The sequence below is a fragment of the Vulpes vulpes genome, chromosome 7, assembly GCF_048418805.1.
Source record: "Vulpes vulpes isolate BD-2025 chromosome 7, VulVul3, whole genome shotgun sequence".
Lineage (NCBI taxonomy): Eukaryota > Metazoa > Chordata > Mammalia > Carnivora > Canidae > Vulpes > Vulpes vulpes.
Genome location: NC_132786.1, coordinates 50,543,860 through 50,557,225, shown reverse-complemented (window position 1 = coordinate 50,557,225; position 13,366 = coordinate 50,543,860). Strand labels below are relative to the sequence as shown.

General features: G+C 45.5%; 1 protein-coding gene across 1 annotated transcript in view; it reads right to left on the bottom strand.

The window, feature by feature from the left end:
* Positions 1–13,366, bottom strand: part of ENPP6 (ectonucleotide pyrophosphatase/phosphodiesterase 6) — a 115,732-nt gene that overhangs the window by 100,922 nt on the left and 1,444 nt on the right. The window lies entirely within an intron of this gene.

Below are 13,366 nucleotides of genomic sequence, written 5' to 3'. Positions count from 1 at the left end.
GAGAATGGGAGCAGAACCCTTCCAGAAGTAATAAGTAGTATAAGCAAAAGGAAGGACCCAGAGATTCCAGAGAGGCCTCCAACAAAAATAGGGAGTTGACAAGGGAGAGGTGAAGAGATCGTTCTCCAGAATTCCATTCCAACAGGGATTTCACAACTGGCCGACAGGAGCCTGAAGGGTAGGGACTAATCTGATGTCCAGTGAGGGAACCTCCTGAGGTGAATCTTCAAGACACCCACACAGCTGGCCACTCATTTCAAAAGAACAAACAGGTGGTTGGGATTTGGTAAAGTTGTTTTTCCCCCATCTGATTATTTTAGCTTTTAGCTACATGTTGAAGTACATGCTGACACAGTCTGAGAGCGAATTCTTTGGAATGTGATTTTCTTATCTGTTCCATCAGAACTTGGGGAGGTTATGTAAGGTTATTTATATCCTGCTGTAAAGGATAGCAGCCAGCCTTCAATGATCATCCGTGGCACCTGGAAGTAGGGAGAATGGCTGAGCTGAGTCCAAACACCACCCCCAGTCTTCTAGGTGGTTCCACCTCCTCCTTGATCAGATCTTTGATGGAATCTACACGGAAAGCTTTGAATCTCATTCCATTTATACATTTATACATTTTGGGAGATGTTAATAAGGGAGAGAAAAGAAGCAAAAGCAACCCAGGCAGGGAAGCCCCGCTGTGAAAGAAGGGTGGGCCCAGAGCAAAGCCAAGAGTTCAGCCAGAGAAGCCCATGGGACCAATAAGCAGGAAGGGTTGCAAGGGACGCCTGGGCATCTGTCCCTGTGCATTGGAGGGACACCAGACCCCAGCCCACCTTGGAGCCCTGTGCTCAGTGAGGCTCTGTGCTTACCTAGCTGCTGGGCCTGAATCTTAGTCCTGAGTCTCTTGTTCTGCACAAAGAGACAAATAAATGCACTAGTGTTTCTAAGGCTACTTCTGCTTTTTACATTTGGTAATTCTGAATGGCTCTGGGGGAAATTCTGGATTGGGATATAGTGGGTTTTGTTACATATTCCCAAGCTCATTCACATAGTTTTAACATTATATTTTACACGGATGAATGTATGCTAAAATGGAATCTGAATATACAGGGAGGGGTGTCATGGTTTGGGATGAGGCCAGCTGGCTAAGCTGCAGAGGAAGGGGCTAGACTGGGAGTAAGTGGAGCAAGAGATCAGATCCACCCACAGAGCCCAGCAAAAAGCACGATGGCCCTGGGTACTGGGGAGTCAATATGACAGGCTGAAAGTGGCAATGGTGTTGCTTTGGGTCCTGGGGAGGAGAAGCACATCCAGTGTGAAGATGAAGAGGGGAAGCTTAGAAGCCTATGGAATATGGCCAAAAGGAATCCAAATCCATTAAGACCAACACAGGTGCATGCATGCATCAGTGGTTTGTTAAGAACAGTGGAACCTTAGTAGATGAGGTTCAGCAACCAAACTCTTGAGTCTACAAAAAGGATAGATAACATAAGGCTTCCACCATGGGGTTGGACAGAAGTCCAGTTACTGGCTGAACCAGCAAGGTCACAATAAACATGAGTCAAGTGTCCCCTCTGAGCAAGCCCTGGGCCCCGATGCAGAAACAGACTGCTAACACTCCACTGCCTTTGAGCAAGTGTAGACCAAAAGCAGGATGGATTGCTGTGTGGACTGGCTTGGTCTGGAGGGGTAGCTGGAGGCCTTCAGAGGCTAGACACAAGTGGAGCCTGACAGACTGTCCTTAGTCCCGCTCCTCAGAGGGGCAGTAGCAGCTTCCATGAGGTGACAGTGTTGCAGGAAGGATGATCACAGCGGCCTTAACCATGGGCATTGACCGTGGATCCTGGCTGGTTGTTGTTTGCAAGCCTGCAATGCAGACTGAGAAAACCAAACCAAACCACAAAACACTGCTTTATACTAGGATAGAAAACATCTTTTTAAAAACTCTTTTAGTGTGAATATATTTTTCTAAGTCACAAAGGCAGTGCAATGGGCCAAATGTTTGCCTCCCTGAAAAATTCATATATTGAAGTCTAGTTTCCAATGTGATATTATTAGGAGGCTGAGCCTCTGGGAGGTGCTCGGGTCACAAGGATGGAGCCCTCATGAATGAGATTAGTGCCCTTATAAAAGGGATCCCAGAGAACTCTCTCCCCTTCTTTGTGCCTTGTGAGGATCCAATGAGAAAATGGTCATTTGCAACACAGAACCAGACCACTGGAACCAGACCACACTGGCATGCTGATCACAGACCTCCAGCCCCCAGAACTGTGAAAAATAAATTTCTGTTGTTCATAAGCCGTCTAACCTATGGTTCTTTGTTACAGCAGCTTGAAGTAAACAGGAGGCTTTATCAATGTTAAATTCAAATGTCTGCTTACTCAACTAGAGATGAGCAAGTCCCATTGGATATGGATATATTTTTCATTTAATATTTTGAACAGAGAAATCATATTGTTCAAAAGACAGGCAATAAGACATCTCCCCTCCCATCTTCACTCTCATCTTTCTCTAAGAGTGAACCATGGTTCTAGTTTCTTATGTATTTTTAAAGATATGATTTTCCTCCAATTGGCAAAAACTCTTGGCTGTGGCCTGATGACCTTGAATGGTGGTATCTTCCGGCAGGTGCTGCTTGTTGCCTCCTGCCTCCTGGTGGGGCCTGCCCAGACAGGAGAGAGGGTTTGTGACCAGAGACTGGGAGAACATGTGTGTAAAGTTTTTAAAATCACTGACCACCCATACACAGTGCATGGCCTGGCTGCTGGGAACACCTCAGGGTGAGTGGCTTGGGGGCCTTCTGCAGGAGTGTAGACCCTGGTGACTTCTCTGAGATGCCCTCATGGCCTGACGGGTCTAGCCTCACATCTGCCCTCTTTGGTGGACTCATGGTGGGTTGTCTTGCTGTTCAGGGGTGTGGCCTAGAGGGGGTCCACCTCCTTTACCAATGAGAGCTCACCAAAGCCCAGAAAGGGAGCTCACATGGCCAGTGAGGGTAGGCCCAACAGGACAACCCTTTAATAGGCTTTCCTTATCTATCCCCCTACAGGGGCAGGGGCTGGCGCAGGCTGGGAGCACTTTTAGCCTGGTCTATGGTCTGCTAGTGAATGACTAGAAGCCTAATATTTGAGGTTCTTTTTCTCAAACACCTATGTTTCTTTAAGGCTTTTGCCTTCAACCATTTAAGCAAAATGTTTTCTCAAGTCCATCTGAGAAAGCCAAATTCTTATACACATAGATAATTTTTCAGAGAAAACTAGATGTGTTGCAGAGCCAGTGGGCTAATTTATATGCCTTGTGTGCAGAATCTGGAAGAAGGGCCAAGGCCCAGGGACCCTCTCAGGCAAACTCTATGGGTGGCTCACGCACTACATCCATAGACCTGGGGACCTCCATCTGTGCCTCTCACCCTCCCCCCAGGCCAGGGTCCTTGTCAGGGGCCATGAGCAGCCTGTGGGGTTAACTACAGACAACTTTCTTCAAATCTGTAGAAGAGGTCAAGGGGGACTTACTGTGATCATAACAGGAGAAGGATGCAGAATGTCATTGAGAACCCCACTCGATCACCCTTTCCCTCTGCCCTACCGCCGCCCCTGAGGATCTCCTTTGAGCCACATGACTATTCCCAGCACCTAGAACAGAGCACTTAGAACATTCCCAGCATATAGCTGGCACCCATTCAGTGCACAGTTAACCCCAGGGCTCCTCTTTCCCAGGCCTCTCATCTTAAAGCTGTGGGAACTCAGGACTAGGAAGATGATATGACTTTGCCGATGTCCGGGAGGGTCATGGCAGAGTCAGGAGAAGAAACCTGGCACCCTGCCCTCCCTGCTGAGCTCTATCTGGTCCACCAGCACTTCCTAACTTGCTTCCCATCAAATATTTTGGTTGAATAATGTGGGATGAACACAGAAGGCTGCTCATACCGAGCAGGGGACCTGGCCCCTTGGCACACCTGCAACCCATTCATGGCCCACAGCACCCGGCTTGGGACACTCTGCTGCAGACATTTCCATGCACTCTCATGGTGACCCCACTTGTCCTCCTGCCACACAGCTGGCAACCACAGAAGCTCTCGCCCTTAAAGGCAGACATCCAGGGGGAGTTACTTCATCAAGGGGTAAAATATCTGCAGTAACCCCAACCAGAAGTCTGTTCACGATCTCAGCCAGAGAAGCCCTTTGTCCAAGTAAGACTGATCCACATGGTTCCATGATCTGTCTCCCAGACCCTTTCTCCCTGCTATAGAAATGGTTGAAGGTAAGAGTAGGTTATGATCGAGCACAATATCCAACAAGAGCCAAATGCTACACACAGGATCCAGAGGAGCCCCAGACCTGCCCCAGGTCCCCACCTGGGAGAGATGGTGGACACAATGGCCCTATTCATGGAAGGGGACTCTGAAACTTGAGTATGTGTTATTTAAAGTGTCTCTGAAATCAATGTTAGCACGCTGACTCAGGCTCCCTCCAAAATGATTTTAAATGTCCTTGAACCCATTTTTGGCATATCACTCATGATGAGGCAGGTACTGAGAGCAGCATGGTTCAACCAAACTCCCAGAAGCCTTGGCAGGAGGAATATGGTCCTATCAATCAACACTGGGGTGAGAGGAAGGAGGGGGGAAGAGCAGCCGTGGTTTGAGGACTGTGGGGGTGAACCTTCTGGAAAAGGGTTTGCTGTTATTATAATCAAAAGCTTTCACCACATTTTTAAGCTTTACCCACTACCCTAACCATTCCCTTCTTCGGGGAGTGAGGTTCCAGGAGCTGAATGCCATCTAACAAGAACTCCCTCTCATCACCATGGAAGCCAAGAGAAACACATTTTTTGAAAAGTGGCACTTTGCTGTAGAGAGGTCTGCTGATGGGAGCTTAAATAATGACGTGCCAGGAAAGATTATTTTTGTAAATTCCTGGAACACACATTTTGCTCTGGGCATGAGCCGGTTAGTACTCACTCTTCACGCTTCTGTTGCCCTGTACTTTACCTAGCCAGCCTGCTTCTGTAGGCAGTCTGATCAGGACCCCTTATACACGCTGTAGTTTTAAGTTGAAACATGGAAAGATATGGTTAGGTGTCCCTGGGAAGTAAGGGAGAAAATGTAGACAAAGTTCATGCAGATAGGAAGATAGATTTAACTGTCTATCTGTGAGAAATCTCCACCAGGCTGGGCCCAGCAGAGAGATAAGAAGTCCGTTCACTGGGGGTCCCCTGGGATCCGCAGGAGCATTTTCTATTACCCTCATGGTTATTCCACATGTTTCTGGAACTCTCCTTGAGGACACTGTCTGATCCCCTATAGGGCCAACTCTAGGTGAATATCTTACTCCAACTTGAAATCTATTCTGATAAAATTTACTTCTCCCAAATAGATAGGCCTCCAAACTTTCCCATCTCTGGTTTCTGCTCATAGGAGCCCCCCACTCTGAATACCTTCTGGTCTTGAATTAGATCCGGGCTCCCTTCCTCTTACCTCCTCCTACCCTCTCAGGGAGGGTACGCCCTACTAGCATCAGCGAGTGCTGCCTCCTTCAACTCTTCCCTTAAAGCCCATCACAAAGAATAGATGCTTGAATGTTTGGAGTGGAAAAGGAAGAAAGGAGGAGCTCCCTGGTTATTTTCAAGTTAGCTTTCAAAAGCATCCCATCAATTGCATGTCTTTTTTTTTTTTTTTCTTAAGCAAATCCATCTCTCTCTAGCCCTTCAACCCACACCCAAGGGGTGAGTGGTTTAGCGCCCCTTCACCTGTCTTGTTATGCTTCTCTGATTTGTCTAAGCTACGGCCCTCACATCTCACAGGCTTAATAGATTTTTTTTTCTTAAGATCTGGCCCAAAACCCATCTCCTGTTAAAAATCTGTCCACTTATCTTTCAACATTTAGTTCTAGATCCACCTTCTACATGGAAATGTTCAAGCCCATTGTAAGTCCCAATAATACTTCCCTCCCCTGCATTGCAGGCACTGATCTCTATACCATTCCTTTTCATTAAGGCCCGTGAGTTTCCCATAAAATGCAACAAATACCCATTTCATGTGTGTGTGATACACTCCATTAATGTTCAAGATCATTCCTACCCCTCCTGCCCCTACTCTGAGAGGATTATGCATCCCTAACCTACCGGCATCAAGCTTGGCAATATAATTTGCTTTGGCCAATGGAGTGAGTAGATTGACTTGTGCCACCTTGAGTAGAGGTTCTAAACATCACCACCTCATTCTGACATTTCTCCTTTTCCCTCAGCCATGTGAGCAGTACATCCCATATAGAAGTTGCTCTTCCAGCCCGGGTCTCAAAATAAAGAGGAAATGGGGCAGAGCTAATCCTTAAAGTCCATGTACACAAGTGAGAGATAAACCTTGTTTGTAAGCCTTGATACAGCTTGTCACTACAACATAATTTAGCCTAATCTTAGTGATAAAGTGTGTAACAGGTTCAGTTTTTGTAAATGGTGGCTTTACACAAGGTGCCTCATTCTGTCCACCAACAGACCAGCTGGGTTAGTTTTCCTTTCTCCATTATTATTCGTCTCTCCATTATTCAATGACAGATAATGTGGAAACTCAAAAGAACTTGTTCAAATCCACTGGAGGGTTTTATGCTGAGTGAAGTAAGTCAATCGGAGAAAGACAAACAGTGTATGTTCTCATTCATTTGGGGAATATAAATAATAGTGAAAGGGAATATAAGGGAAGGGAGAAGAGATGTGTGGGAAATATCAGAAAGGGAGACAGAACATAAAGACTCCTAACTCTGGGAAACGAACTAGGGGTGGTGGAAGGGAACTAGGGGTGGTGGAAGGGGAAGAGGGCGGGGGGTGGGGGTGAGTGGGTGACGGGCACTGAGGGGGACACTTGACAGGATGAGCACTGGGTGTTATTCTGTATGTTGGTGAATTGAACACCAATAAAAAATTAATTTATTTAAAAAAAAAAGAACTTGTTCAAATCCTGAAAGTTCAGAGATGACAGAGCAGATGAAATTAGGTCTTCTGGGGCAAATTCTCAGCTCTTTCCACTTGGCCATGTCAGGGGTTGAATGGTGTTCTCCAAGAACATGCTGAAGTCCTATCTTGTAGTACCTGTGAGTGTGACTTTATTTGGAAACAAGGTCTTTGCAAGTGTATTCAAGGTAAAATGAAGTCATTAGGATGGGGTCTACTCCAATATCACTGGTGTCCTTGGAAGAAGAGAAGAGACACAGAGACACCCAGGGAGAACACTACATGACAACAGAGGCAGAGGCTAGAGTGAGACATCAAGGCATCTACAGGCCAGGGAACACCAAGGATTGCTGGAGACACCAGAAGCTAAGAGAAAAGCATGGAAGAGATTCTCCCCTAGAGTCTTCTGAGAGAGCATGGCTCTGGCCAACACCTTGATATCAGATCACCAGCTTCCAGAACCATGAAGGAATAAATTCCTGTCGTTTTAAGCCACCCCAATCTGTTGTCATTTGTTACAGCAGCCCTAGGAAATCAATGCACCATGACTAACTCAATTTGGGGGCAGAAACAACCAGAAACTCTCAGTAAGTTGGGGGATAGAAGAGGTCTGTCTAAAAATACCTCATTCCTCCCTCAGTGGACTTGTGTCACCATCCCGACTGTATTTGTTCCCAAGAGCTGTCTTAACAGAGTACCGTAGCTTACACAACAGAAATTTATTTTTCACAATTCTGAAGGCTAGACATCTGAGATCAAGGTGTCCTCAGAGTTGGCCTTTTCTATGGCCTCTCTCCTTGGCCTCTAGATGGCTGTCTTCTCCCCGTGTCTTCACATGGTCTTCCCTCTGGGCCTGTCTGTGTCCTAATCTCTTCTTGCAAGGATATCAGTCATATTGGATTAGGGCCCACCCTAATGAGCCCATTTTCACTTAATTATCTTTTTAAAGACACTCATAGCCAAATGAGGCATTGAGGGTTAGGACCTCAAGATATAAACTTGCAGGGTCAGGGGGACACAATTCAGCCCACAATGCTACCTCATGTTTTCAAATGTCTGAAGAGCCTCTCATGATGCCTGTGTTCACAGCCTGGTCACTTAAGCAATCTGGGATGGAGGCTGAGAATATAAGGATGGCCCTGTCAGCCCTTTCAGTTGCCAGACCCATCCCAGGGTCCAAGACCCAGGACCACATGAAACTTGGCCTTCACTGTCCTCTTACAGATGTTTAAGTGGTTCTGAACCATTTGCCTTATTCATGATTTACTGTTGTCTCTGCTTTCCTGGCTTCAGCTACCTTGGTGGGCATCAGGTTCTCTCTTTGGCTATGCTGACAATTAGTTTTCTGGCTAAATCTCCTCATTACCCCAGGCCTTTGATCCTCTACTTTGGCACAACCCCTCCTCATGGGTGTCTCTCCTTGTAATCCTCTTGGTGCCTCCAACCTTACAGTCAAAATTTAAAACAAAATTGATGACATATTTCGAGATATATAAGATTATTAGACATAACTAGTCATCAGTTCTCCTAAATGGCTGTTAATTACTTTCATAAAGCAAAACACAATTTCAGGTGTTTTTCCTTCTTACTAGTTTAGAACCGAAATAATAATTGACAAGTTCTCTGAAACTCTGAATGTTTTAATCATTTATTGTAATACTGCTTCACAACAATGAATTTTATCTGAAGAAGGCAGATAAATAATCCATGGTGCAGAGATGAAATATAAGGAGAGGGAGAAAGGAGAGAATGATGGAGTCATGTGGGCTTTTCAAGTAGTGGGCGGGGAAGGCAGATCACTGCAGTGACTTTGGGAATGAAATCTGAAAAAAGAGGTGGAGCAAACCTTGGGTATTTCTGGGGAAAAGCATTCCAGCCAGAGGGAACAGCAAGTTCAAGCGTCCTGAGGTGGCCATGTGCCTGGAACAGGTGAGGAAGCAAGGAGAAGAGGGTCAGGAATGAGGCCGGAAAGGGACTGGATGGCCATATGGTACCATTTCTCAAAGAACTTCAGATTTTACAGGGTGAAAGCAGGATCTACTCGAAGGTCTGCATGGAGGAGCCACGTGATCAGATACATGCTGCAAGGACGACTCTGGTTGTCTGTGGAGCGGGACAGAAGGTAGGGCAGAGAGGGTGGAGGGAGCTCTAGGCAACCAAGAGAGCAGGCTCTAGGGATGGAGTAGGAGCAGTACAGGCTTTGCCATTGACCTTGAAAGTCCAGCCCTCTCAGGCTGTAGGAGAAAGGGAGGGAAGGAAGATGTGGAGCGATAAGAGAAAGGCCCAAGGAACGGTGGGTAAAGCCAGAGGAAACCGAGGGAGCTGTCAGGAAGGGGGAGCATGGCCCGGCCAAGCACTGTCCCTGGGCCAGAAATGGAGGCTTGAGGATTGACACTTGACCACTAGGAGGTCTTTGGTGAAAACGAAAGTGGAATTGGATTTTGTACAAGAGAGAAAGAGAGGAGAAGTAGCGGGCATACCAAATATCATGCATGCAGGGCGGCTTCTATATGGAGGGAAGCTAACACACTGGGGCCAATATCCCTGAGCAGATGCTGCTACTGGGGGAAGGGGAGAGGCAGCCGCGGAGGCCGTGTCCACGCTGCTTTTGCTGTGGGGCTGTAAGGGTCCACGGCAAGCCCACCAAGTAAAACCTGAATTCCCCAGAAGCCTGAGGATGTGGACTTTTTTCAAAATGTGATTTCTCGAGTACTTTCTGCATTGACTTCTGTTGGTCCAAGTGACAGCCGGTTTTAATTTAAATCAGCTATTTTCGCAAAAGCAGGGAGAAGCGTACCTTATCCTGCAACCTCTTACTCCAGAAGGTTGGATCCTTGATATCTAGAAAGAATTTGTTTCCGTGTAATCTCTAGGAGTGCAACAGGAAACACATTGGCACAAATGTTAATTCTAATGCTTGATATCCTAGGTTTTGCTTTGATTCCAGTAGATCAATAAACACCTTTATTCAGACTCTTATTGCCTCCTGGACTGGTCTTGAGGAGACTTGTGTCCCTGGGTCCCAGGTCCTGTGCATGACCTCCTGGCCACTCCAGAACTGGGGTCAGAGCCCTGCTAATTACTGTGAGAATCTGGCTTCTGACACCTGCTCTCCAATCTTGTTACTGAAATTCTTTGGTGTCTGGAGTGAGGCACCCAACCTCCCTATACTTTATTTACTAGTTTTAGGTTTTAAATGTTGAACTGATAATAACATATCGCAGAACAAACTAATTTCAGCATATGTTTTTCTCTTGGTAGATTACGTTCAATAAAGATTAAATTCTAGACCAGCTTTGCCACTACTCAGGACGTTTCTGGACCGCTTTCCCCAAATGCTTAATCAGAAGCGTTCAAGAATTACAAACAAATGTTGCCCTTGGCCTTGACAAAATGACGCCAAGTTCTACTTCCTCAAAAATATCCAACACTTTCTCTTAACCCATGCTCTGGATTAAACACATCACTGCTTTTCATCCATGGATTTTATGTTAAACTTTACTAAAATGTGGATTTACCTCAGAGAGAATAACTTTGCAACAAGAACCACAGTAAGAGAGATTAAAACAGAAAGCAGAGCAGTGGTTGTGTTTACACAGTGGTTGTGTTTTAACTAAAATTAAGTTGATCCACACACAGCTCTTCGGAAAGGTTATGCATAAAGTAAGATATAGCGATATGCATGCCATGCTCGTAGCTCTTTATTCCAGCTCAGAGTCCACCTCCTTCAAAATGCTTCATGTGCTGCTCCAACTGGAAGAAAATTCTTCTCCCTTCTGGCCTTCTGTAGCATATTAGGAAAGTATCCTCTGGTCCTTTGTGTTTTTTTTGTTTTGTTTTGTTTTGTTTTGTTTTTGCTAGATAGGGCTGCATAACAAAATACCACAGACTGGCTAGCCAAACAATAGTTCTAGAGGCTAGAGATCCAAGGTCTAGGTGCCAGCAGGTTTGGTTTCTGGTGAGGCCTCTCTCCTTGGCTTGCAGATTGCACTTTCTCACTGTGTCCTCACGTATGGCCTTTTCTCTGTGTACATTTATCCTGGTATTTCTCCCTCTTTTGAAAAGACATCAGTCAGATTGGATTATTACACCCCCCGCCCCTCAGCCTCACTTCAACTCACCTCCTCAAAGACCATATCTTCACATGCATTACATTCTGAGCTACTAGGGGTTGGGACTCCCATACATAAATTTTGGAGGGAAACAATTCAGCCCTTTTCATTTATTTTAGAATAATATTATGTATCTGATGTGTCTCTCCTCCTCAACTTGATTGTGAGCTTCCTGGATGAAAGGCCTTGTTTTTAAGATTCTGTGTGCCCCTACCAATCTGTTATTTAATGGATCTTCTTGATCACTGTTGGAATTTTGTTCATATTTGTCCTGATATCAATATATATTTTGAAGGAGAAAAAAGAATCAGCCACAGTGGCTTCATGGCAATGACTGGGCTAGAGGATTTCCTTGCGCATCCCACAACTGTTCATTCCCCGTCACCATCCATGTGGTTTCCCAAAAAATTCTCCCTCTAGAGTTTCAGTCGTTTGGTTAATTTCTTCTATTTAGACTTCCCAAGAGGTGCCAGTCCTAACTTTTTCAAAATCTCCATGTGCTTCTTATTTTCATATCTGCATCTGGCCTGACTTGGGACCTGACTTGGGACCTGGAAGTGAACAGGCTCAGGGCAGTGCAGCGGGCTGCCCAAAGTTGTCCAACACCATCCTGATCCCGAGAGGACCCCAACCAAGCTTTTCCAATCCCAAGGCCGATAACCTAATATTCTTCACTATGCAAAGATAAGAACGCCAAAGGCTTTATGTCTTGTGGGCAGTAATTTATGTAACGAAGTGAGATCATAGTCTCTCTTAGAAATCCCAATGAACCTTATAACAGTATATCCTTTAGTACCAAAGGGACCCAGCATACTTCTTTTGTCGATTCATAAAATGCTCAAATGCTCAAACCATATGTTTAAGTACAACTCCCAATGGATATATCCTTCCTTAAATGAAAACAGAGAAATTTTTCAACATCAGGTAGAAAAATAAGCATGGATACTGGGAGGAATAGTCTAAATGTAGCCCCAAGTCAGTTCCAGGGCAGTGGAGATGATACCAGCTTCGTAGGTTGGCACCTCCCAGCCCCCAGTCCTGCTCTAAGGCGTATGTTCATGCAGTAGGTACAAGACAAACCCAAAGATATGTGTACTTGAACATGAGCCTTGCTAAACACCTTCTGTGTACAATATTGCTTTCATAGGGGCATCTGGGTGACTCAATAGGTTAGGCATCGAACTCTTGGTTTCAGTTCAGGTCATGATCTCAGGGTGGTGAGATCGAGTCCTGTTTGGGGCTCCATGCTCAGTGCAGAGTCTCCTTGAGATTGTCTCTCCTTATCCCTCCTGCTCACGCACTTTCTCTCTCTCTCTCTCTCTCTCTCTTAAATAAATAAATAAATCTCTTTAAAAATTGCTTCTATAAAACTGAGACCATCAATGTAAGCAAGGCTTTCAAATAATACATTGTATCATCTAAAAATATTTAGGCATAACACATATGGAGCTCTTGTGGTTTCCTTGGGCCAGACTCAGTTTGAAAGTGAAGGTGAGATCTTTGCCGAACACTCATGGGTGTGCGTGTCCACCATGGAAAGGGCTCTTCTGTCATGAGTAGACAAGTGAAAACACCCCTAGCCTGAGAAGAAGGTGTGTCTCTGCATGACTGAGGCTTTGTGCCAATTATTCCTTGTGCCAATATCAGGAATGTGGGTTTGACAAACAAAAGACCATGTCACTGGCTTGGCTTTCTCTGTGGAGGCTGTAACGGCCCCCTTTTCCTCATTGGAGCCTGACTTTCTAAAATGGATTTTGTTCATTTTCCACTCTGATGGAGAAAAACTGCACGTGGCAGTTTATGAATTGGGTCTCCCAGCAAGGCTCTGAAAGACAACTGGAGTAGGGGTGGTCTGTATGTGTGAAAGTCCCGGGACAGAACTGAAGTCAGGCTGTGACACACAATGACATCTATGTGTGACCCAGCAGCCAGCAAACCGACTCCCTGCAAGGGGAGAAGCATGCCAAGTGAGGACGAGAGGACTTTTGTTCATCCTCTTTATCTTACAGATGCTGGTTGTTTGTCTGTTGGGGGAAATTAAAAATAAGCAAATAAATTCCTTGCTTGTGTGCCGTCTGGATTTTTTTTCTCCCCATGCTTTCATTTTGAATCCTCCAAAGTATCTTCCTCCCTTAATTTTATGGCATTATTATGTACACATGTATCCAGTATCCATGCATGAAGTCAGAGATATCAATTTGTCTTTCCAGACTCCTTTGGGTTTGCCGCTGTGTAGAGATCCATAATGAGATACAAGAGTTCCCGTCCCCTTCCCGTTAACATAATTTATAGAGTTTTCCCTGTGCTCAGAGCACGGAGCT